We start from the raw sequence: 23,172 nt of genomic DNA on the forward strand, positions 1-23,172 counted from the left end.
TTGCATTTTAGGTTTTGGGGTACATGTGAAGAACATGTGAGATTGTTGCATAGGTACACACATGCAGTATGATGTGCTGCCTTCCTCCTCATCACCTATATCTGGCATTTCTCCCCATGCTATTTCTCCCCAACTCCCCACCACCTGCTGTTCCTCCCCTATTTCCCCCTACAGACCCCGGTATGTGATACTCCCCTCCCTGTGTCCACGTGTTCATTGTTCAACACCCACCTATGAGTGAGAACATGCAGTGTTTGATTTTCTGTTCTTGTGTCAGTTTGCTGAGAATGATGGTTTCCAGGTTCATCCATGTCCCTACAAAGGGCACGAACTCTTCATTTTTGATGGCTGCATAGTATTCCATGGTATATATGTGCCACATTTTCCCTGTCTAGTCTATCATCGATGGGTATTTGGGTTGGTTCCAGGTCTTTGCTATTGTAAACTGTGCTGCAGTGAACATTGGTGTGCATGTGTCCTTACAGTAGAACAATTTATAATCCTTTGGATATATACCCAGTAATGGGGTTGCTGGGTCAAATGGAATTTCTCTGTCTAGGTCCTTGAGGAATTGCCACACTGTCTTCCACAATGGTTGAACTAATTTACACTCCCAACAACAGTGTAAAAGTGTTCCTATTTCTCCACATCCTCTCCAGCATCTGTTGTCTCCAGATTTTTTTTTCATTTACAAAATTCATTTATTGCATACTTTTTGTTTAATAGCTTAGATTCAGTGTTACAGATTTGACTGACCCAAGTGAAAAAATACTGACACTAATCATTTTTGAGTGCTATTTCAGAAGAATATGCGCAAGTTTCTAAGTTATTGTGACTTTGTGACTGTTGTGCCTCTAAATTATAATACCAATATCCTACTCTGAGAAACTGTGTAAAACACAGGTCTAACAAAAAACTGCATTAACCTCGGGCAACAATCATCATGGAACTGCTGTAACACAGGCATGGTCGTGGCCTGCATCGGCACTCACACACACCTAAGATGTGAACTGACATCCTGCCTTTCTAAAAATACAGATATTTAACTCCTCAACTGTTTCTTGTAATAAAGAGGTTGAAAAAAATCCTTTCGTGAGATTGGATTCTCCATGGAAGAGGCGGAGAATGGCCTAAGGACAGTCTGAAATTTAGATATCAAACCAAACCAAAACAAATTCCTCTGCCAAAGTGCTGAAGAGTCTGCCTACTCTGCAAAGCGGGGCCTGTGTGAATGTCAGTAATTTTACTGAGGGATGTTTTAGAGGCAGGAGGCAACTAAGCAAGTGAGAATATTTTGTAATAATTTTCCCCTCTGGAAAAGCAGAAAAGAATGAAAATCAGCTAAACCATAGTATTTAGACTGTAGCATCTTTCCTTGGGCATTTATAAATAGGAAATCTATATATAGCAACCAAAAGTATCATATTCTAATCACTGCATTTGAAAGGTCAGAAAAAGCCCACACTAATTCCTATTATGCTTGTTTCTTGGTTCAATCTCAGCACTTTCAGGAGTTCTTATGCGACGATTCTGTCTTGGACTCATTTCTGTGTCTCGAAGATCGTTTTTATGTGACGCTTCCCAGGCTTCCTCTTCTTCTGGAAGATCTCTTACGATGTCTGAACTGGAACTATTGCATGAATCTGATTCTGGTGAAGAAAGAGCTTCTTGAATATCAGTACAACTAGAAGAATCTTCTTCTCTGTCAGGTTCTAATTTCTCTGGGGAATCCAGCTTTGATTGAGAAAAGTTGTTTGTTACTGAGGTCATATTATCTTCCTGTCCCATGCATACAGAAGACAGCTTTTCTGTAGATTCATCTTCTTTTGTTATTGTTACTGTTTTTTGTGACATTCCAGCAGTTTTCTTATATGCTTTCCTAGCTTGATTCACCAGAAGCTGAAATTCACTCTTACATTTTTTACGATATTTACTGTGAATTTCATCTATTTCCTTTTCTGTTTGGTCCTTTGTAAAAACCATTACACTTTCATTGAGTTTACTAGCTTCAAGACGCATCCTGGTCTTCTCCATGTTTTCAATTTCGTGAACTATTTCAGCAGCTGATTTAGGATGCAAAGCATCACACTGGGCATTGTACATGTGTACAAAATCTAGGTGCCTTTTAATGAGCTGTTTATTTCCTTGAATAGATAATCCATGCTCTTTTAGCTTTTTCTTTAAATTACGATCAGAGAGCAAATTATATATGGTTTTGGGCAGTGGCTTCCTTTGAGGCTTTCCTTCTCTTCGCGTGTTAAACAGCTATCTAAATGCTTATTAATGTGATTTTCTGGAATGTTAACCCCGCAAACAGGACAATCCACTTTAGTAACTTGTTTCAAAGTGGATGTCGAGGGTGTCTCAGGACGCTTGGCCTCTGAGGAACCTGGAGCCATCTCTTCTACAGAACGTGTCTCTTTGGTCTTTGCAGCAGGGCTTGCCTCTTTTGGAGGGCTGAATTTGCTTTCATTTTCTTTTATCAACAACTCTGATGTAGAACCACTCGTTTCTCTGATCAAGAAATTATCCATTAACCTGTTGCCCTGCTTTAAAGACAGTCTGGAGGCTATAGGACTATCTACCTTGACAGCAAGATTCTTTGATGAGGAAGAAGCAGGAAATTTGGGTGGTGACTCCAAAGCAAACTGCAACAGATGATTCAGTTATGTGAACACTGAGGAATTATCATTGCAATGTTGAAATATTCAAAGCAAATTCCACATCGCAGCAAATCATCTATTGTCTTCATATCTGCCAGACCCGGAGGCCACCGAGGCTCGGTTAGGGAGTCTATGGTCGCTCCTGAAGATGCTGGAGTCTGCCGTCTCCAGATTTTTTAATGATTGCCATTCTAACTGGCGTGAAGTGGTATCTCAATGTAGTTTTGATTTGCATTTCTCTAATGACCAGTGATGATGAGCATTTTTTCATATGTTTGTTGGCCTCATGTATGTCTTCTTTTGTAAAGTGTCTATTCATATCCTTCATCTACTTTTGAATGGGCTTGTTTTTTTCTTGTAAATCTGTTTTAGTTCTTTGTAGATTCTGGATATCAGCCCTTCGTCGGATGAGTAGGTTGCAAAAATTTTTTCCCATTCTGTCACTGTTTCACTCTAATGACTGTATCTTTTGCTGTGCAGAAGCTGTGGAGTTTGATTAGGTCCCATTTGTCTATTTTGGCTTTTGTTGCCAATGCTTTTGGTGTTTTGGTCATAAAGTCCTTGCCTATGCCTATGTCCTGAATGGTTTTGCCTAGATTTTCTTCTTGGGTTTTTACGGTGTTAGGTCTTATGTTTAAGTCTTTTTTTTTTTTTTTTTTTTTTTTTGGAATAAAGAGAAAAAAAGAATGAAAGAGAGAAAGAAAGAGGAAGAGAAAGAAGGAGAGAGAATGGGAGTCTTGCTTTATTGCCCAGGCTAGAATGCAGTCTAAAAATGGATATTGAAAACCTCTTTTATGCCAATAATTTTGCTTAACAGTAGAGACAGGAAGGAATAAGGGAGGAAAATAACAAACAAGCAGCCAACCAATATTTCATTTGAACCTGTGAAATGCTATGCAATTACTGAGGAGTGATTTACTTCCAATTATGTAGTCACTTTTAGAATAGGTGTGATGTGGTACTGATAAGAATATATGTTTTGTGGATTTGGGGTGGAGAGTTCTATAAATGTTTATTAAGTTTACTTGTTCCGGGTCTGAGTTCAAGTCCTGGATATCCTTGTTAATTTTCTGTCTCATTGATCTGTCTAATATTGACAATGTGATGTTAAAGTCTCCCACTATTATTGTGTGGGAGTCTAAGTCTCTTTATAAGTCATTAAGAACTTGCCTTACATATCTGGGTGTTCCTGTATTGGGTGCGTATATATTTAGGATCATTAGCTCTTCTTGTTGTATTGATCCTTTTACCATTATGTAAAGGATCCTTCTTTGCCTCTTTTGATCTTTGTTGCTTTAAAGTCTATTTTATCAGAGGTGAGGATTGCAACTCCTGCTTTTTATTTTTATTTTTTGCTCTCCATTTGGTTGGTAAATCTTTCTCCATCCCTTTGTTTTGAATCTTTGTGTATCCTTGCATGTGAAATGGGTCTGAACACAGCATACCGATGGATTTTGGCTTTTTATCCAATTTGCCTGTCTGTGTCTTTTGATTGGGGCATTTAGTTGATTTAAATTTAGGATTAATAATAATATATGTGAGTTTAATACTGCCATTTGATGGTAGCTGGCTGTTTTGCCCATTAGTTTATGTAGATTCTTCATTATGCTGATGCTCTTTACCTTTTGGTATATTTTTAGAATGGCTGAAAATGGTTGTTCCTTTCTATGTGTAGTGCTTTTTTCAGAAGCTCTTGTAAAGCAGGCCTGGTGGTGATGAAATCTCTGAGTACTTGCTTGTTCACAAAAGATTTTATTTTTCCTTCACTTATGAAGCTTAGTTTGGCTGGATATGAAATTCTGGGTTGAAAGTTCTTTCCTTTAAGGATGTTGAATATTGGCCCCCACTCTCTTCTGGCTTGTAGGGTTTCTGCTGAGAGATCTGCTGTGAGTCTGATAGGCTTCCCTTTGTGGGTAACCTGACCTTTCTCTCTGTCTGCCCTTAGCATTTTCTCGTTCATTTCAACCCTGGCGAATCTGACTATTATGTGCCTTGGGGTTGCTCTTCTAGAGGAATATCTTTGTGGTGTTCTCTGTATTTCCTGGAGTTGAATATTGGCCTGCCTTGCTAGGTTGGGACAGTTTTCCTGAATAATATCCTGAAGAATATTTTGCAGCTTGGATTCATTCTCTCCATCACATTCAGGTACACCTCTCAAACGTAGATTAGGTCTTTTCACATGGTCCCACATTTCTTGGAGACTTTGCTCATTCCTTTTTACCCTTTTTTCTCTAATCTTGTCTTCTTGTTTTATTTCATTGAGTTGGTCTTCGACCTCTGATATCCTTTCTTCTGCTTGATCAATTTGACTGCTAATACTTGTGCATACTTTGCGAAATTCTTGTATTGTGTTTTTCAACTCCATTAATTCACTTATATTTCTCTCTAAATTGTTCTCGTTAGCATTTCCTCAAACCTTTTTTCAAGGTTCTTAGTTTGTTTGCATTGGGTTAGAACATGTACTTTTAGCTCACAGAAGTTTCTTATTATCCACCTTCTGAAGCCTGATTCTGGCAATTCATCACACTCATTCTCCATCAGCCTTGTTCCCTTGCTGATGAGAAGCTGTGATCCCCTGAAGGAGGAGAGGCATTGTAGCCTTGTAGTATAGTTTGAAGTCCAGTAGTGTGATGCCTCCTGCTTTGTGTGTTGTTTTGTTTTGTTTTGTTTTGTTTTGTTTTTTGTTTTTTTGTTTTTTTTTTTTTTTTTTTTTTTTTTTTTTTTTTTTTTTTTGCTTAGAATTGACTTGGTTATGCGGGCTCCCTTTTGGTTCCATTTGAAGTTAAGGTGGATTTTTCCAGTTCTGTGAAGAAGGTCATTGGTAACTTGATGAGGATAGCATTGAATCTGTAAATTACTTTGGGCAGTATGGCTATTTTCATGATACCAATTCTTCCTAACCATGAGCATGGAATGTTTCTCCATTTGTTTGTGTCTTCTGTTATTTTGTGAGCAGTGGTTTGTAGTTCTTGAAGAGGTCCTTTGCATCCTTTGTTAGTTGTATTCCCAGGTATTTTATTCTCTTTGTAGCAACTGTGAATGGCAGTTCATTCTTGATGTGGCTCTCTTTAAGTCTGTTATTGGTGTATAGGAATGCTTGTGATTTTTGCATATTGATTTTGTATCCTGAGACTTTGCTGAAGTTGCTTATCAGTTTCAGGAGATTTTGGGCAGAGACGATGGGGTCTTCTAGATATATAATCATGTCATCTGCAAATAGAGACAATTTGAGTTTCTCCTTTCCTATTTGAATACCCTTTTCTTTTTCTTGCCTGATTGCTCTGGCTAGAACTTCCAAAACTATACTGAATAGGAGTGGTGAGAGAGGGCATCCTTGTCTAGTGTCAGATTTCAAAGGGAATGCTTCCAGTTTTTGCCCATTCAGTATGATATTGGCTGTGGGTTTGTCATAAACAGCTTTTATTATTTTGAGAAACGTTCTATCAATACTTAATTTATTGAGGGTTTTTAGCATAAAGGGCTGTTGAATTTTGTTAAAGGCCTTCTCTGCATCAATTGAGATAATCATGTGGATTTTGTCTTTGGTTCTGTTTAAGCGGTGAATTACGTTTATAGACTGGCATATGTTGAACCAGCCTTGCATCCCTGGGATGAAGCCTACTTGATCATGGTGGATAAGCTTTTTGATATGCTTTTGCAAACGGTTTGCCAGTATTTTATTGAAGATTTTTGCATCTATGTTCATCATGGATATTAGCCTGAAGTTTTCTATTCTTGTTGAGTCTCTGCCAGGTTTTGGTATCAGGATGATGTTGGTCTCATGGGAAGGATTCCCTTTTTTTGGATTGTTGGTAATAGTTTCAGAGGGAATGGTACCAGCTCCTCTTTGTATGTCTGGTAGAATTTGGCTGTGAACCCATCTGGACCTGGGTTTTTTTTTGGGTGGTAAGCTCTTAATTGCTGCCTCAACTTCAGACCTTGTTATTGGTCTATTTAGGGTTTTTGCTTCCTCCTGGTTTAGGCTTGGGAGGATACAAGTGTCCAGGAATTTATCCATTTCTTCCAGGTTTACTAGTTTATGTGCATAGAGATGTTTGTAATAATGTCTGATGATGGTTTGTATTTCTGTGGAATCTGTGGTGATATCCCCTTTATCTTTTTTTTATTGCATCTATTTGATTATTCTCTCTCTTATTAATCTGGCTCTTGGTCTATTTTGTTGATCTTTTTGAAAAACCAGCTCCTGGATTTTTTGATTTTTTTTGAAGGGTTTTTTGTGTCTCTGTCTCCTTCAGTTCTGCTCTGATCTTAGTTATTTCTTGTGTTCTGCTAGGTTTTGAATTTTTTTGGTCTTACTCCTCTAGCTCTTTCAATTTTGATGATAGGGTGTCTATTTTAGATCTTTTCTTGCTTCTCCTGTGGTCATTTATTGCTATAAATTTTCCTCTAGACACTGCTTTAAATGTGTCCCAGAGATTCTGGTATGTTGTGTCTTCATTCTCATTGGTTTTGAAGAACATCTTTACTTCTGCCTTTATTTTATTGTTTATCCAGTCAACATTCAAGAGCCAGTTGTTCAGTTTCCATGAAGCTGTGCGGTTCTGAGTTAGTTTCTGAATTCTGAGTTCTAACTTGATTGCACTGTGGTCTGAGAGACTGTTTGTTATGATTTCCGTTCTTTTGCATTTGCTGAGGAGTGATTTACTTCCAATTATGTGGTAAATTTTACAGTAGGTGTGATGTGGTGCAGAAAAGAATGATATTTTGTGGATTTGGGGTGGAGAATTCTGTAAATGTCTATTAGGTTTGCTTGTTCCAAGTCTGAGTTCAAGTCCTGCATATCCTTGTTAATTTTCTGTCTCGTTAATCTGTCTAATATTGACAATGGGGTGTTAAAGTCTCCCACTATTATTGTGTGGGAGTCTAAGTCTCCTTATAAGTCATTAAGAACTTGCTTTATGTATCTGGGTGCTCCTGTATTGGGTGTGTATATATTTAGGATCATCAGCTCTTCTTGTTGCATTGATCTTTTTACCATTATGTAACGTCCTTCTTTGTCTCTTTTGATCTTTGTTGCTTTAAAGTCTATTTTAGAGATGAGAATTGCAACTCCTGCATTTTTTTGCTCTCCATTTGGTTGGTAAATCTTTCTTCATCCCTTTATTTTGAGCCTTTGTGTATCCTTGCATATGAGATGGGTTTCCGGGATACAGCACACCAATGGGTTTTGCCTTTTTATCCAATTTGCCTGTCTGTGTCTTTTGATTGGGGCATTTAGCACATTTACATTTACGGTTAATAGTGTTATGCATGAATTTGATCCTGCCATTTTGATGCTAGCTGGCTGTTTTGCCTGTTAGTTGATGCAGTTTCTTCATTGTGTTGATGCTCTTTACCATTTGGTACGTTTTTGGAGTGGCTGGTACTGGTTGTTCCTTTCTGTGTTTAGTGCATCTTTCAGGAGCTCTTATGAAGCAGGCCTGGTGGTGATGAAATCTCTGAATACTCGCTTGTTCGTAAAGAATTTTATTTCTCCTCCACTTATGAAGCCTAGTTTGGCTGGATATGAAATTCTGGGTTGAAAGTTCTTTCCTTTAAGGATGTTGAATATTGGCCCCCACTCTCTTCTGGCTTGTAGGGTTTCTGCTGAGAGATCTGCTGTGAGTCTGATAGGCTTCCCTTTGTGGGTAACCTGACCTTTCTCTCTGTCTGCCCTTAGCATTTTCTCGTTCATTTCAACCCTGGCGAATCTGACTATTATGTGCCTTGGGGTTGCTCTTCTAGAGGAATATCTTTGTGGTGTTCTCTGTATTTCCTGGAGTTGAATATTGGCCTGCCTTGCTAGGTTGGGAAAATTTTCCTGAATAATATCCTGAAGAGTATTTTCCAGCTTGGATTCATTCTCTCCATCACATTCAGGTACACCCATCAAACGTAGATTAGGTCTTTTCACATAGTCCCATATTTCTTGGAGACTTTGTTCATTCCTTTTTACTTTTTTTTCTCTTATCTTGCCTTCTCATTTTATTTCATTGAGTTGGTCTTCGACCTCTGATATCCTTTCTTCTGCTTGATCAATTCAGCTGTTGAAACTTGTGTATGCTTCACAAAGTTCTTGTGTTGTGTTTTTCAGCTCCATCAATTTGCTTATATTTCTCTCTGAGTTGTTTATTCTCGTTAGCATTTTGTCAAGTCTTTTTCAGATTTCTTAGTTTCTTTGCATTGGGTTAGAACGTGTTCTTTTAGCTCACAGAAGTTTCTTATTACCCACCTTCTGAAGCCTGATTCTGTGAATTCATCACACTCATTCTCCATCCAGCCTTGTTCCCTTCCTGGTGAGGAGTTGTGATCCCTTGTAGGAGGAGAGGTGTTCTGATTTCGGGTGTTTTCATCCTTTTTGCGCTGGTTTCTTCTCATCTTTATGGATTTATCCACCTGTCATCTTTGTAGTTGTTGACTTTCCGATTGGGTCTCTGAGTAGATGTCCATTTTGTTGATGATGAAGTTATTTCTTTCTGTTTCTTACTTTTCGTTCTACCAGTCAGGCCCCTCTGCTGTAGGACTGCTGAGGTCTGCCCCAGGCCCTGCTTGCCTGGGGATTAACTGCAGCAGCTGCAGAACAGTAAGGGTTGCTGCCAGTTTCTTCTGCTATCTTTGTCCCTGAAGGATACCCAACTGATGTCAGTCTGAGCTTTCCTTTATGAGGTGACTCTTTGGATATTTGGGGGTCAGGGAGCTGCTTGAGGAGACAGAGAGTCTGTCCTGTATAGGAGCTCAGGTGCTGAGCTGTGAGCTCCATTGTTGATTCAGAGTTGCTGGGCAGGTACGTTTAAGTCTGCTGCAGCTGGACTCATAACCCCCTTCTTTTTCCCCCAGGTGCTCTGTCCCAGGGAGTTAGGGCTTTATTTATGTGTTTCTGTTGTGCTGCTGGCTTTTTTCAGGGCTGCCCTGCCCAGTGAGGAGGCAGCCTAGTCACTATCTGCCTGCAGAGGCTTTGCTGAGCTGCTGTGGGCCCCGCCCAGCTGCTGTGTGAACTTCCCTGCAGACCTGTTTATACAGGTGTTGTTAGAACTGCCTCGGCAATGGCAGCCCACCTCTGTAATGGCAGACTCTCTCTGCAATGATGGGCTTCCTCGGCAACGGGAGGCTGCCTCAGCAATGGCGGACTACCTCCGTAGTGGTGGAGTGCCTCGGTAATGGTGGACGCCCCTCCCCCACAGATCTGGACCCTCCCGGATTCAGCTGTGCTTGCTGTGAAACTCAATCCAGAGTGTTTCCGATTGCTGTTTTTTTGTGGGGGTGGGACCAGCCAAGCTTGATCACCTGGCTCCCTGCCTCAGAGCCTTTTTTTTTTTTGTTTCCCAGGTGTTCCAGTCACCTGTTGAAAAGGCGCTGGGATCTGTGTGATTTTCCGTGCGGTGACCCACTGCGCCAGCTGAAACAGCCACGCCGAGATTCGTGGCGCTTTTTTTGCCCGGGAATCTCCTGGCCTGGCTGCCTGTTTCAGTCCCCTTTTCTATCAGTTGAATGGGTGACTCTGTCTTGCCCGAGCTCCAGTCGCCAGCTGAAATGGTGCCCCGACCCGTGTGTTTTGTACAGATAACCGCCCTGCTGGGGCATCAGCCAAAACAGCCGCTCCGGCCAAAGCAGCCACGCTGGCGACCTCTGGGGCTTCTCCACCTGGGAATCTCCTGGTCTGTGGGCAATAAAAATCTGTCGGGAAATGTGGCATCCACTCACCCTCTGTGCTTTTGCTGGTAGCTGCAATCCTGAGCTGTTCCTAATCGGCCATCTTCAATCTCTCTCCTGGCTCATAACTTTCATAGTCTTTGTTGTAGTCCATATAATGTTACAATGTTGGGGTGCTTTAGGCCTCAGAGGCAGGTCTCAGGAAACAGAATTTCTTTCTGACCTGGTTTTTTTGTCCTCCTTTCACATACCCAAGGCAGGGCTCTGATCTGATTGTGAGTGACCAGATCCTCATTTCAGAGAGTGTCCTGCCCCATACTCTAGAGAGAAGAATGTGCACCGAAAGGCTAGAAAAATCTGAAGAGACAGGCGTCGTTGGTTTTTTTCAATCAGTTTATTAGCATTAAATTACACTGTTTTTGTCCAATCACATTTTGACATGGTTATCCATGCTTCATTCATGGCTGTCCAGTGAAGTCTCCATAAAAGGCCCAAGACGTCAGGGTTTGGGAGCTTCTGGGTAGCTAAATGTGTGTGGAGATTCCTGGAGTGCAGTATGCCTAGAGAGAGCCTGGAGTCTTCACACCCTTTCCCCCTTTACCCTACACATTTTTTCATCTATATTCTTTTTAATATCCTCTATAATAAACCAGTAAATGTCAGTTTTTCCCTGAGTTCTATGGCTATTCCAGCAAATCTAACTCAAAGAGGGGGTTGTAGAAACCCCAACTCAAAGCCAGTTGGTCAGAATTTCTGGAGACCCAGAGTGGCAACGACTGTCTAAAGAGAGGGCAGTTTTGGAGGACTTAGCCCTCAGCCTATGCAGTCTGACACTATACTATTTCCAGGTAGATAGTGTCTAAATTAAATTAGAGGACACCCAGCTGGTGTCTACTACAAAAATGATTGCTTGTTGGTTGGTGGGGAGAAATCCTGCGCATTTAGTCACAGTCTTTTGTTTGTGTTAATTGTTTTTGTGGTGTGAGGGAAAAAATAAAGCTTGAGTTCGTGTTTTTTCCACTCAGAACTGTTTTCTAAGAACCCTTTCATTTTCATCATTTCAACTGGAAGAGATGTGGAAAGGAGGAGAGATGAGCAATGCCATCAATGCAGATGGCAGATTCCTGAGTGATGTTGATGATTGGATTCCTATTTACATAGTATTTGGGGGCTTTGTGCTCTTACTATTGTCAGGTATAATATTTCAGTAACAATGCTGAGAGAACTGTGAAGAGCATGGTACTAGCATCCAGACAAGTTATTGATAGATCTTAATAATTATCTCTTTACTGAATTTTATTGACAGTGGGATAGTACAGCAACATAATTATGATTACTTTTAAGGGTACCTGAGTATTTTCATGAGGTGTATATATGTGCACTGATAACACATTTTATCTGTATTTTGAAGACAGTTTGTGTTATAGTACTTCATTGGAGTGATAATGTGGTTTGGAAGGCTCTGAAAACTTATTTTCAGTCGTTACAATTATTCTAGTTTTTGAATCTTCCTTCTTGCAGGGGAAAATAATCTGTTTTGATGAATCATCCCACTTCTGTAACAGATTATAAAAAATAATAATAGTGTTAGCCTTTAGAGGCTTTGAGACTGGAAGTTGGTTGTTCATTCCAAAGCATCTCATATTTGCTTTAGACATTGGCTAGATCTTATCACATGTGGTATTCTGAGAAGGATGATATGATAGAATATTTTGATAACATAGCAGGTACAAAAATACCTTCTGCTTTTCCCTTGCTAGTCTTCTCATCTGGATTTGGTTTCTTTCAGGCAAAAAAAAAAAAAAAAGTCTAAGAATTTAATTTTTTCAGCATTTATTGAACACCTTACATGGGTCAGGCATGAGTTTGGTAACAGCAACGAACTCTCAGGTTTACATGATAAAAGAATTATTCTCCCATCCAGTGACTCAGTATAAGTTAAAGGTATGGGCCCTAGGGTCAGACTGTATGCTGGCTCTATAATGTGTCATCTTGAGAGGTTATATACTGTCTCCATGCTTCGGGTTCCTCATCTTCAAAAGAGGGATAGTAGTAACCACTTCATAAAGGCCAAGAGTTCAGTAACATAGGCACAGTGCTTAGAACAGTGTCTGACCATGTAGTAAGCTCTTTAAAATGTTAATTATAGCCAAAGAATGTACCACATATCCATTTTATAAGTTTAGGCCTTTGTCTTCAGATTTAAGAGTAGTATATTTAAATTAGTAAGTTTGAATTACGCTGCCTGTGGTTTCCCTCCTTTGGCACAAATGATGGAAGTTGTTGAGTAATTTGTGTGCTCATTAATGTATGAAAGAAAAATTGCTGAGACATCACATAATTCCAACTGCAGAAGGTTAAAACTGGCAACTTTTTTTTTTTTCCTGTCACTGTTACTTTTTTGACTTTGTCAATGATGGTTAAGCTATGCAATTTTTATTATATTAGATCTGTAACCATTCAGTTTCTGCAGAGAATTTTTAATATTTTATAAAATCAGGAGCAAGGTGAAACAGGATAGTTGAACACAACGTTGAAAAGAAAAAGATGAGTAGATGTAGCGGGAACCTGAGATGAGACCATTATGAGAGTGGAAAATGACCTGACTGAGTTTCTTGGCAAATGAGTGAGGAGTGGATTGAGGTGTAGTCTTGTTTGGGTATAATAGCAACAGACGATTTTTTTGCCTAGCAGTGTCATTAAGATACTGAGTGGTGGCTGGGCATGGTGGCTCTTGCCTGTAATCCCAGTACTTTGGAAGGCCAAGATGGGTGGAACCCAAGGTCAGGAATTCGATACCAGCCTGGCCAACATAGGGAAACCTCATCTCTACTAAAAATACAAAAAATTAGCCGGGCATGTTGGCGGGAGCCTGTAGTCCCAGCTACTCGGGAGGCTGAGGCAGAATTGCTTGAACCCAGGGGGTGGAGGTTACCATGAGCTGAGATCGCGCCATGTACTCCAGCCTGTCTCAAAAAAAAAAAAAAGATACTGAGTGGTATGGTGAGCCAATGGAAGTTTCTTTTATCAATCTGTTAAACAATTCAAGGGAGAACTTTACATCTTAATTCAGTGAAGACATCTTTTAGGGAATTGAGATAATCATAAATTTGCCATCTCACTATATTACTAATAAAGAGAAAAAGAATTTCATCTTAAAAAGTTTAGAAAGGCCAGGAGCAATGTGGCTCAGACCTGTAATCTCAGTTCTTTGGGAGGCCAAGGCAGGATGATCCAGATGATCCCTTCAAGCCAGGAGTTGTAGATCAGCCTGGAAAACAAAGTGAGACCCTGTCTCTACCAAAAAAAAAAAAAAGTTGGGTATGATGGTGCACATCTTTAGTCCCAGCTACTTGGGAGGCTGACTAGGTAGGATCACATAGCCTAGGAGTTTGAGGCTGCAGTGAGCTATAAACTATGAGCATGCTGCTGTACTCCGCCTGGGGTGACAGAGTCAGAGCCTGTCTCTATTTTTTTCTTTTTTAAAAAAGAAAGTACAGAATAGTTAACAGGCTCCTTAGTTAACAGGCTCTAAAACAAACACTTTTGCTCTTTCTGCCGAAGTACCTAAATAAATAACAGAAAAGAGTAAATACATTTAGGATATACTGGTGATAGGATAGTGTCAAATTCTTTTTAATGTGAGGGTATAACTTAGAAATTTATATAAACTTTGCATATTTCACCATAGTTTAGCCATACTTATTATTACTGGAATAAAGTTTTTAAAATTATTGCCATGATGTGAAATTGTTGCAGGGTGCTATGTTATGCTCATGCTGTTGTTTATAGTACCCTTGTAATTCTTATACCACTCCTTTATCTTCTTAAGAAATAAGATTAGCTTGTTCTTCTCAAATGTCTCAGAAGAGCACTTGATTGCGATTCTAGAACTCTTTTTCATATAATGAGAGGCTGTTTTTGATTAACAAAAGATTTAAGAGTAGGTATTACCACTTTGTCCAGACTCTGGGGCATGAATCTTAAAAGCACTAAAAATAACTGGTTCTTAAATGGTTGGATTAGGCAACCGAAATTGGAGTTCTAATATTAATATCATTGATTTAAATATTGTAAAATGTCTGCCAAATACAAAGGCTTTAGTACAAGAGTGTCCAATCTTTTGGCTTCCCTGGGCCATGTTGGAAGAAGAATTGTCTTGGGTCACATGTAAAATATACTAACACTAACGATAACTGATGAGCTTAAAAAAAAAAAAGAATCACAAAAAAGTCTGATAATGTTTAAGAAAGTTTACGAATTCGTGTTGGGTCACATTCAAAGCTGTCTGGGCTGCGTACAGCACACAGGCCATGGGTTGGCAAGCTTGCTTTAGTAGAATTGATACTTTTTCTATTTATAATTTAAGTCAGGTATTATTTATCTTTACTTGTTTAGTTAAACCATCTGTTATGCTGTGTTAGCTGGAGAACCAGTTAGGAATTTTTGTCCCACTTTAGATGATTGGCTTCCTTAAAGTTGACACTTACGGGATTCCCTCAGGGCAAGGCTTGCTGGTTCACAATTAAAGCTATGTTGGTAGTTAAAGATTACTTTTGTAGGATAACTCTAGGTATTATTAAACACTACAGAGAAAATTCTGAACAGACACAGTTGATGGCAAAACTTCCATCATTTGGAAATTTGTGGCTGATTTCTTTTATAAGAAACATTCTCTGGACAAGAGTACCCCCAAATCTGTTTGCCAGGTGAATCTACTACCACTGGGCTATAGTTTTTTTAATTCTAAAATATTATTTTAGAGACAGGGTCTCACTGTTGCGCAGGCTGGAGTATAGTGGCACAATCATAGCATAGTATAACCTCAAACTCTTGGCTCAAGTGATCCTCCTGCCTCAGCTTCCTGAGTAGCTGGGACATAGGCATGCACCACCATGTCTGGCTATTTTTTTTTTTTTTTTTTTTTTTTAAGTAGAGACAAGGTCTCACTACGTGGCCCAGGTTGGTTTTAAACTCCTGGGCTCAAGTGATCCTCCTACCTCAGCCTTCCATTCCGGGAAAACAGGCATGAGCAACCACACCTGGCCTATGGCTATAATATTTTTAACTGGCATTTACTTTGTTAAAAAATTTAAAGCATGTCATATTCAGTAAAGTGCACAAATCTGCAGCTCAATGGATATTTACATGTGTATTTAAGACAACATTCCCTTATCTGTGCTTTTAAAAGCAAGCAAATATATTGGATTAAATTTTGCTTAAAAAACAATTTTTCTTATAAATGTATGTTCACATAGAAAATTGAGGTAAAAAAATTGAGGTAAAAAATAAGTCACTTATAATTCTACTATGAACTCTAAACAATTTGATGTATAAGCATTCATTCATTATTTTCTGAATATCTAATATGTGCCAGATATTTGAGATGCTGAGGATACGGCAGTGATTACAACAGTCAAAATCCTTGCCCTTGAGGAGATTACACTTACTTGGGGGAAAGGACAATAAATAAGAAAGTATGTTGTGTGTCAGATGGTGATAAGTACTGTGGGGAAGAGTAAAAGAAATAAAGGGAAGAGGGAGTCCTGGAAGAGGCCTGGAAGGGGCTGTAATTTTTACACAGAGTGACCAAGAATGGCTCCACTTAGAAGGTAACATTTGAGCCAAGACCTGGAGGAGACGAAGGAAGATGCTGAGCAGGCCTGAGGGAATAGAGCACTTCAGGCAAAGGCCTTGAAGGGGGCAGTGCCTGGCATGTTTGGGAAACATCAGGAAGGCCACTGTGGCTGGAACAAAAGAGGCAAAAGACAAATGAGGTTGGACAGGGAGCAGGGGGGTCGTGTCCTCTAGTTATCCCTCCTGGCTACATGTGAGAATTACCTTAGAACAGGCGTCCCCAAACTTTTTACACAGGGGGCCAGTTCGCTGTCCCTCAGACTGTTGGAGGGCCGCCACATACTGTGCTCCTCTCACTGACCACCAATGAAAGAGGTGCCCCTTGCTGAAGTGCAGTGGGGGGCCGGATAAGTGGCCTCAGGGGGCCGCCTGCCTAGAAGCCATTAAAAACCACTGATGCTGTGCTCACCACCCAGGCCACTGATTCTGGGGGTAGAAGCTGATTTCTAATGCGTAGCCAGGGTTGAGAAACACTGGTATAGGCCTCAGACCTCTTTTTTTTTTTTTTTTTTTTTTTTTTGAGATGAAGTTTTGTTCTTATTCCCCAGGCTTGGGTACAAATGGTGCCATCTTGGCTCACTGCAACCTCTGCCTCCTGGGTTCAAGTGATTCTCCTGCCTCAGTTTCCTGAGTAGCTGGGATTACAGGCACATACCACCATTCCCGGGTAATTTTTTGTATTTTTAGTAGAGATGGGGTTTCACCATGTTGGCCAGGCTGGTCTTGAACTCGTGACCTCAGGTGATCCACCTGCTTTGGCCTCCCAAAGTGCTAGGATTACAGATATGAGCCACCATACCCAGCCTCCTTTAGGCCATTTTAAGGACTTTGTATTTTACTGTGAGTGAGATGGGAAGCCTTCGGAGAATTTTGAGGAATGATCTACCTGTGTTTTATTAGTTTAAAACTATATGTTAGACCAGGCATGGTGGCTCACACCTGTAATCCCAGCACTTCGGGAAGCTGAGGTGGGCGGATCATGAGGTCAGGAGAGAGAGATCATCCTGACTAACACAGTGAAACCCTGTCTCTACTAAAAATAAAAAAAAAAAAAAAAATTAGCTGGGGGTAGTGGCACACACCTGTAGTCCCAGCTACTCAGGAGGCTGAGGCAGAGAATCGCTTGAACCTGGAAGGTGGAGGTTGGAGTGAGCCAAGATCACACCACTGCACTCCAGCCTGGGTGACAGAGTGAGACTCCGTCGCTCAAAAAAAAAACCAAAAAAACCCCTATATGTTTTTTAATGTTCTGGACATGCAGGAAGGGACCCATCATCCAACCCACTTTAATAAACCATCTGCATTTTGCCATGCTGGCTTTATCCTGCCTCCCCACCCCACTTTTTTTTTCCTAGGGTATTTCAGTGCTAGGCTGAGTTTTGAGAAGGATCGTTCTGGCCTCTGTGTTGAGAGAAGGGGAGCCAGAACAAGGACTGATGTGTTTCTTCCATGTATTTTTTTCTTATGCTTTAGAGACACATTTTTATACAGTGTCCATAAATAATTTGTAAACTTTACTATACTGGACATTTTATGTCATTGGATATGCTACAACTTTGTTTTCTCATGGCTACATAATGGCTTTTGATATGCATTGCCAAGATGTTTTCTAGAAAGACTTTACTAATTTATACTCCCACCGGCTGCTTTGGAAAGTGTCAGGTTTCCTTACGCTCTCACTAACATTGAATTCTGCCATTTAAAATGTTTTCTATTTTGACAGGTAAAAAAAGATCATTCATGGTTTTAATTTTAGTTCTTTGATGTCCAGTAAGGTTTAATTCCATTTTTATCTGCATTAAACACGAAGCTTCCCCCTTTTTAAAAGCACTCAATGGGCCTGTGGCTAATGACCTATTGAGCCGTCAAGAAAGGGGAGAATGAAAACACCGCTTTTGGGTGAAGTGGCAGCATGTTGTGTTGTCTCGCTTCAATCAGTGGTGTGACAAGGCGTTTTTTTTAAAAAAAGAGGCTTATATCATTTTCTAGCTGTGTGACTTGAAGTCACTCAGGAACCCTGTTTTCATACTGTAAGATGGGTGGTGTGTATCTGCTTCATAGAATTTTCATGAATATTAAATAGAAGCATTTCATATGCCCAGGTCTTTAACCTTTTGACCATAATCTGCAGTTAAAAAAAAATTCATCTTACATTGTGACAAGCATATATAAATATGTGGCTGAAAGTTTCTTGGAACAACATATATATCCTCACCAAGTATGGTGCACTTCTGATAGTTTGCATTTTCATTCATTTTTAAAAATACCACTTGTTAACCATTAAATTGATCATGACTTTCTGAGTTGTGACCTAGGGTTTGAAAAACACTGTAGCAGGCGTCCCCAAACTACGACCCGCGGGCCACATGTGGCCCCCTGAGGCCATTTATCCGGCCCCCTGCCACACTTCAGGAAGGGGCACCTCTTTCATTGGTGGTCAGTGAGAGGAGCACAGTATGTGGCAGCCCTCCAATGGTCTGAGGGACAGTGAACTGGCCCCCTGTGTAAAAAGTTTGGGGACACCTGCACTGTAGTAAGCTTATTTTGTTAAGGTGCCCGTTTGTCTATAGGATTACGTCTCTCAGGTAGCTCAGTAGTCAGTCTCTCTCTACTTCTAATAAAACTCACTTTCAGAAAAGCCAATAGGGAAAAAGCCTCCCACTTAACTTACTGTATTCTGTATCATATTTTTGGTTGGTGAAAAATGTTAGTTGCTTTTTCAGTCAGAAAATGTATTTGGGTTTCTATGATGGCATGATGACTGGGTTGTATTAACACCACTTTTATGAAATAGATTGAATGCATCTAAGCACAAATACTACATCACTACAGGGATTATATTTGCGAATATTATCTGACAAAATAGTTTTGTCTATAGTTTTTGTTACATGAAAAGCTGACAAAAATAGAAAGTAACGTGCATGGGGCAAGGTAGCTTGTGTCCAAAGTCCTAGTGGGAGGTTGAAGTCAGAGGATCCCTTGAGACTAGGAATTCAAGTTCAGCCAAGGCAACATAACTCCATCTCTTAAAAAAAAAAAAAAAAAAGCAAAGTATAAGTCACATTTAGGTATATTTAATACAGTCTCTTTTCAACAACAAAAAAATATGAAACCTGGAATAATCTCGGGAAATTGAGACTATATGACTACCATACATAAAATAACAGATGCTATTCATTGGTAGACTTACAGCTAGATCATTTGAGGACCACGAAGAAAAGACTTAGCCAGCTGTAATTAGTAGCTGTGACTAGACAAAACTCGATCAGATGAAAGTTAAAGTCACTTTCAAGTTTCAGGGATGTTGGATTGAAAAATGCATAGAGAAAGTGGGAAATTTACTGTTTGAAAAACACCCAGGAGTTTAACTTATTTGGCAATAGAACTGTGTTACTTTTAACCTCTATTTTAACATTAAATAGGTTTTGTATAAATTGTTTTTTGATACTGAGCCAGGAAAACATTTTAAACAGCTCTGTTAAAAGTTTGACTAACATGCATTTGCTTACTCCTCCGCTACCTCCACCAGCTCACCCTTTCACAATGAAATAATTTAGAGGAGTATTAGAAACATTTTGGTATGGAAAAATAAAAACTAAATTTTATGCCAGAGGACCGTAATTTACCTTTATGTGGTTAGAATTGGATATATGAGATGGGGTTTGAGTGTTGAGCTTTAGATTCTGGCTTTTTCACTATTGGAGCTAAAATCAAGCTCAGAAATGAGCATAGCAATTCCTTGGGCTCATATGGCCCAGAAATGCATGTGAATAGCTGCTGAAGTGCACTAGTGATCAGGGATATGCAGATTGAAACTACAGTGAAATACTATTTCATGTCCAAAATTGGCACAAGTTAAAGATGTTACTTGGACATTTCCAAATGTTGGGAGGGTGTAGCATAAAACTAATGAGTGTAAATTGGTACAGGTGCTGTGACCTATGCCAATATCCTATGACTAGGAATTCTGCTTCTAGTGTATCTCTTGCATGTGTGCACAAAAAAAAAAAAAAAACCACACAGGAGCCAGGCGTGGTGGCTCATGCCTGTAATCCAAGCACTTTGGAGGCCAAGGTGGGCGGATCACCTGAGGTCGGGAGTTCAAGACCAGCCTGACCAACATGGTAAAACCCCATCTTTAAAACACACACACACACACACACACACACACACACACACGAACATTGTCTGTAATGCTATTTCTTAACAGTGCAAAAATGAGAACTACCTATATGTATGTCAGTAGCGAAATGACTATAGAAAATATTGTCTAGTCCAACATTCCCCACTAGAAATATGATGTGAACAACATACATAATTTGAAATTTACTTTTACATTTCTAAAAAGGAAGTTAAAATTAATTTTTATATATTTTGACACAGGCTATCCAAAATGCTATCTTTTTAAAAGTGATTAATATGAAAGTCATGGAGATAGATTACATTAAAAAATGCTAAGTCTTTGAAATCCATTATGTATTTTGCATTTAGAGCACGTCTCAATTTGGATGTTAAATGTTTACAGGAGAAGTTGATCTTAATTTAAATTTCATAAAATTTCTATTGGAAAATACAGATTCACATACCCAGGTTGTTCCATATATACTTAAAAGCTTTTCAGACACTGACTTGGGTATCAGATAAAGTTTAAAGTAATCCACTTTCTCAGTTGCACCAGCTGAATTTCAAATGCTCAATGGTCAGGTGGCTAGTGGCTACCATATTGGATAGGGTAATTATAATCATAGCATATATTGTTAGGTGGCCTAGGCTGGGCATGGTGGCTTGCACCTTTAATCCCAGCACTTTAGGAGGAGGAAAAGTGGGAGGATCGCTTGAGCCCAGGAGTTTGAGACCAGCATGGGCAACATAGTGAGACCCCATCTCTACAAAGAAAAAAAACCTGGACATGGTGGTGCACATGCACCTGTAGTCCCAGCTATTCCAGAGGCTAAGGCAGGAGGATCACTTAAGTCTGAGAGGTCAAGGCTGAAGTGAGCTGTGATTGTACCACTCCAGCCTGGGCAACAGGACAAAACCTCATCTTAAAAAAACCCAGCCTAGGCCGGGCGCGGTGGCTCAAGCCTTTAATCCCAGCACTTTGGGAGGCCGAGGCGGGTGGATCACGAGGTCGAGAGATCGAGACCATCCTGGTCAACATGGTGAAACCCCGTCTCTACTAAAAATACAAAAATTAGCTGGGCATGGTGGTGCGTGCCTGTAATCCCAGCTACTCAGGAGGCTGAGGCAGGAGAATTGCCTGAGCCCAGGAGGTGGAGGTTGCGGTGAGCCGAGATCGCGCCATTGCACTCCAGCCTGGGTAACAAGAGCGAAACTCCGTCTCAAAAAAAAAAAAAGTAAAATGTGGTAGATTATTCGAATTTTGGATTGTCAATAAGAACTCCTAGAGAAGTGCTGTGAGGTTTTATTGTTTGTTGTGAGCCATTTTAAATATTCACAATAATATAGGGAATAATGCACATGTATCCACTTTTCAAATTTCAGAAATGTAAACATTTTGCTCAAGTATATCTGGATCTTTCTCTTCAGTCCTGAGTTTATTAGAATTTTTTTTTTTTGTTCAGATATTGTATGGATTGAGTATCCACTCAGTTTGTAGCAGGTATAAAAGAAAAGTGTACCTAGAGTATTATGAATCTTCCCTGAAGGTGATATTAGCACTTAAACGGTCTTTATAACATTTCATTCGTTTTTGTTTTTTTGTTTGTTTTTTTTTGAGATGGAGTCTCACTCTATTACCCAGGCTGGAGGGCAGTGGCATGATCACCACTTGCTGCAACCTCTGCCACCCGGGTTCAAGCGATTCTCTTGCCTCAACTTCCCAAGTAGCTGGGATTATAGGCGCCTGCCACTGCGTCTGGCTAATTTTTATATTTTTTAGTAGAGATGGGGTTTCACCATCTTGGCCAGACTGATCTCGAACTCCTCGTGATCCACTTGCCTCGGCCTCCCAAAGCGCTGGGATTACAAGCATGAGCCTCTGCACCCAGCCTTGTTGTTACTCTTTAAGTGTATTTTTATAATTTAAGAATCTTAATTTCCCAATGGAAATTTTAGATTTGATATTTTCTTCAAGTATGCCAAGTAAATACTTAATGTCATGAAAGAACTGTAATGCGAACAATGATTTTTTTAAAACCTTGAATTTCAGTGTTCACTTAAAGGATTAAAAGATCAAGAAATTCAGATCATACTTTTTTTTTTCTTTTTTTAAAGACATAGGGTCTTGCTTTGTTACCCAACCTGGAGTGCAGTGGCACAAGCATAGCTCACTGTAGCCTCTTAACTCCTGGGCTCAAATGAACCTCCTGCCTCAGCCTCTTGAGTAGCTGAGACTATAGGCACATACCACCACACCCACCTAATTTTTAAATTTTTTGTAGAGGTGAGGTCTTGCTGTTGCTGAACCTGGTCTGGATCTTGTGGGTTCAAGCTGTCCTCCTACCTTGGCCTCACAAAGCACTAGGACTGCATAGGTGAGCCACTGTGCCTGGCCAGGTTATACAATTAAAAAAATCCTTCTAGAAGACATTTTGTAGCTATGGGTGTTATATTTTTAAGTCTTGATACCTCTGTTACAGCAAGGTCAGTTTACAATTTTGTATTTGCTGCAGAGTTAATTAACTTCCAAGTTTTAAAAAACATGGACCTGCTATATTTTTGGTTCATCACTAGATGGAGTTCTTGCAGTATAACTATGTGTTGGGGTAGCCATTAGTAGAAAAATCTTTGCATTTCTCAAAGTTTGTATATATAGTTCTTAAAAAAGAACATTGTATGTATAAGCAATCAGCGTATTACACATATGGTAATAGGAACATACAATTGGTAGTATGTTAGATTATGCAGTTATAATCTCTGAGTAGCATCAAAACAGGTATCTTAATGAGATTTTTCTTAGGGTAGGATTTATATTTTATATGAGAAAGGGGGTGGTGAGATTTAAACCAGTTCTCTGATAATTGTGTACAATTTCAATTTATGTTATTAAGTTGTGCAGGATAATTCTTTCTGGGAAATTCCAATGCTTGTGCAGATGCATCTGAAGTCATGCTATGCCACTTCACAGGGGCACTGAAACTGAATTCTCCAGCCATTACCTATTAAGGTAAATGATAATTAGTGTCTGTCTGTTCCTGGACTTACCCTTGCCATTCTCATTTTGGCCTTAACAAGTATTGTTCTCATGCCACTTCAGTCC

At 39.7% G+C, this 23,172-nt stretch overlaps 1 protein-coding gene, 1 non-coding gene and 1 pseudogene across 2 annotated transcripts in view; 2 read left to right on the forward strand and 1 right to left on the reverse strand.

The window, feature by feature from the left end:
* The window catches only part of HOMER1 (homer scaffold protein 1), a 145,992-nt gene that overhangs the window by 38,966 nt on the left and 83,854 nt on the right, over nucleotides 1–23,172 (forward strand). The gene's annotated exons all lie outside the window — the stretch shown is intronic.
* LOC104651893 (E3 ubiquitin-protein ligase RAD18 pseudogene) lies at nucleotides 1,362–14,628 on the reverse strand (annotated as a pseudogene).
* Nucleotides 17,766–17,901, forward strand: LOC120365762 (small nucleolar RNA SNORA21). Its single transcript, XR_005580620.1, has one exon. It is a non-coding gene; the product is annotated as a small nucleolar RNA SNORA21 (small nucleolar RNA).

This window comes from Saimiri boliviensis, chromosome 1 (assembly GCF_048565385.1).
Source record: "Saimiri boliviensis isolate mSaiBol1 chromosome 1, mSaiBol1.pri, whole genome shotgun sequence".
Classification (NCBI taxonomy): domain Eukaryota; kingdom Metazoa; phylum Chordata; class Mammalia; order Primates; family Cebidae; genus Saimiri; species Saimiri boliviensis.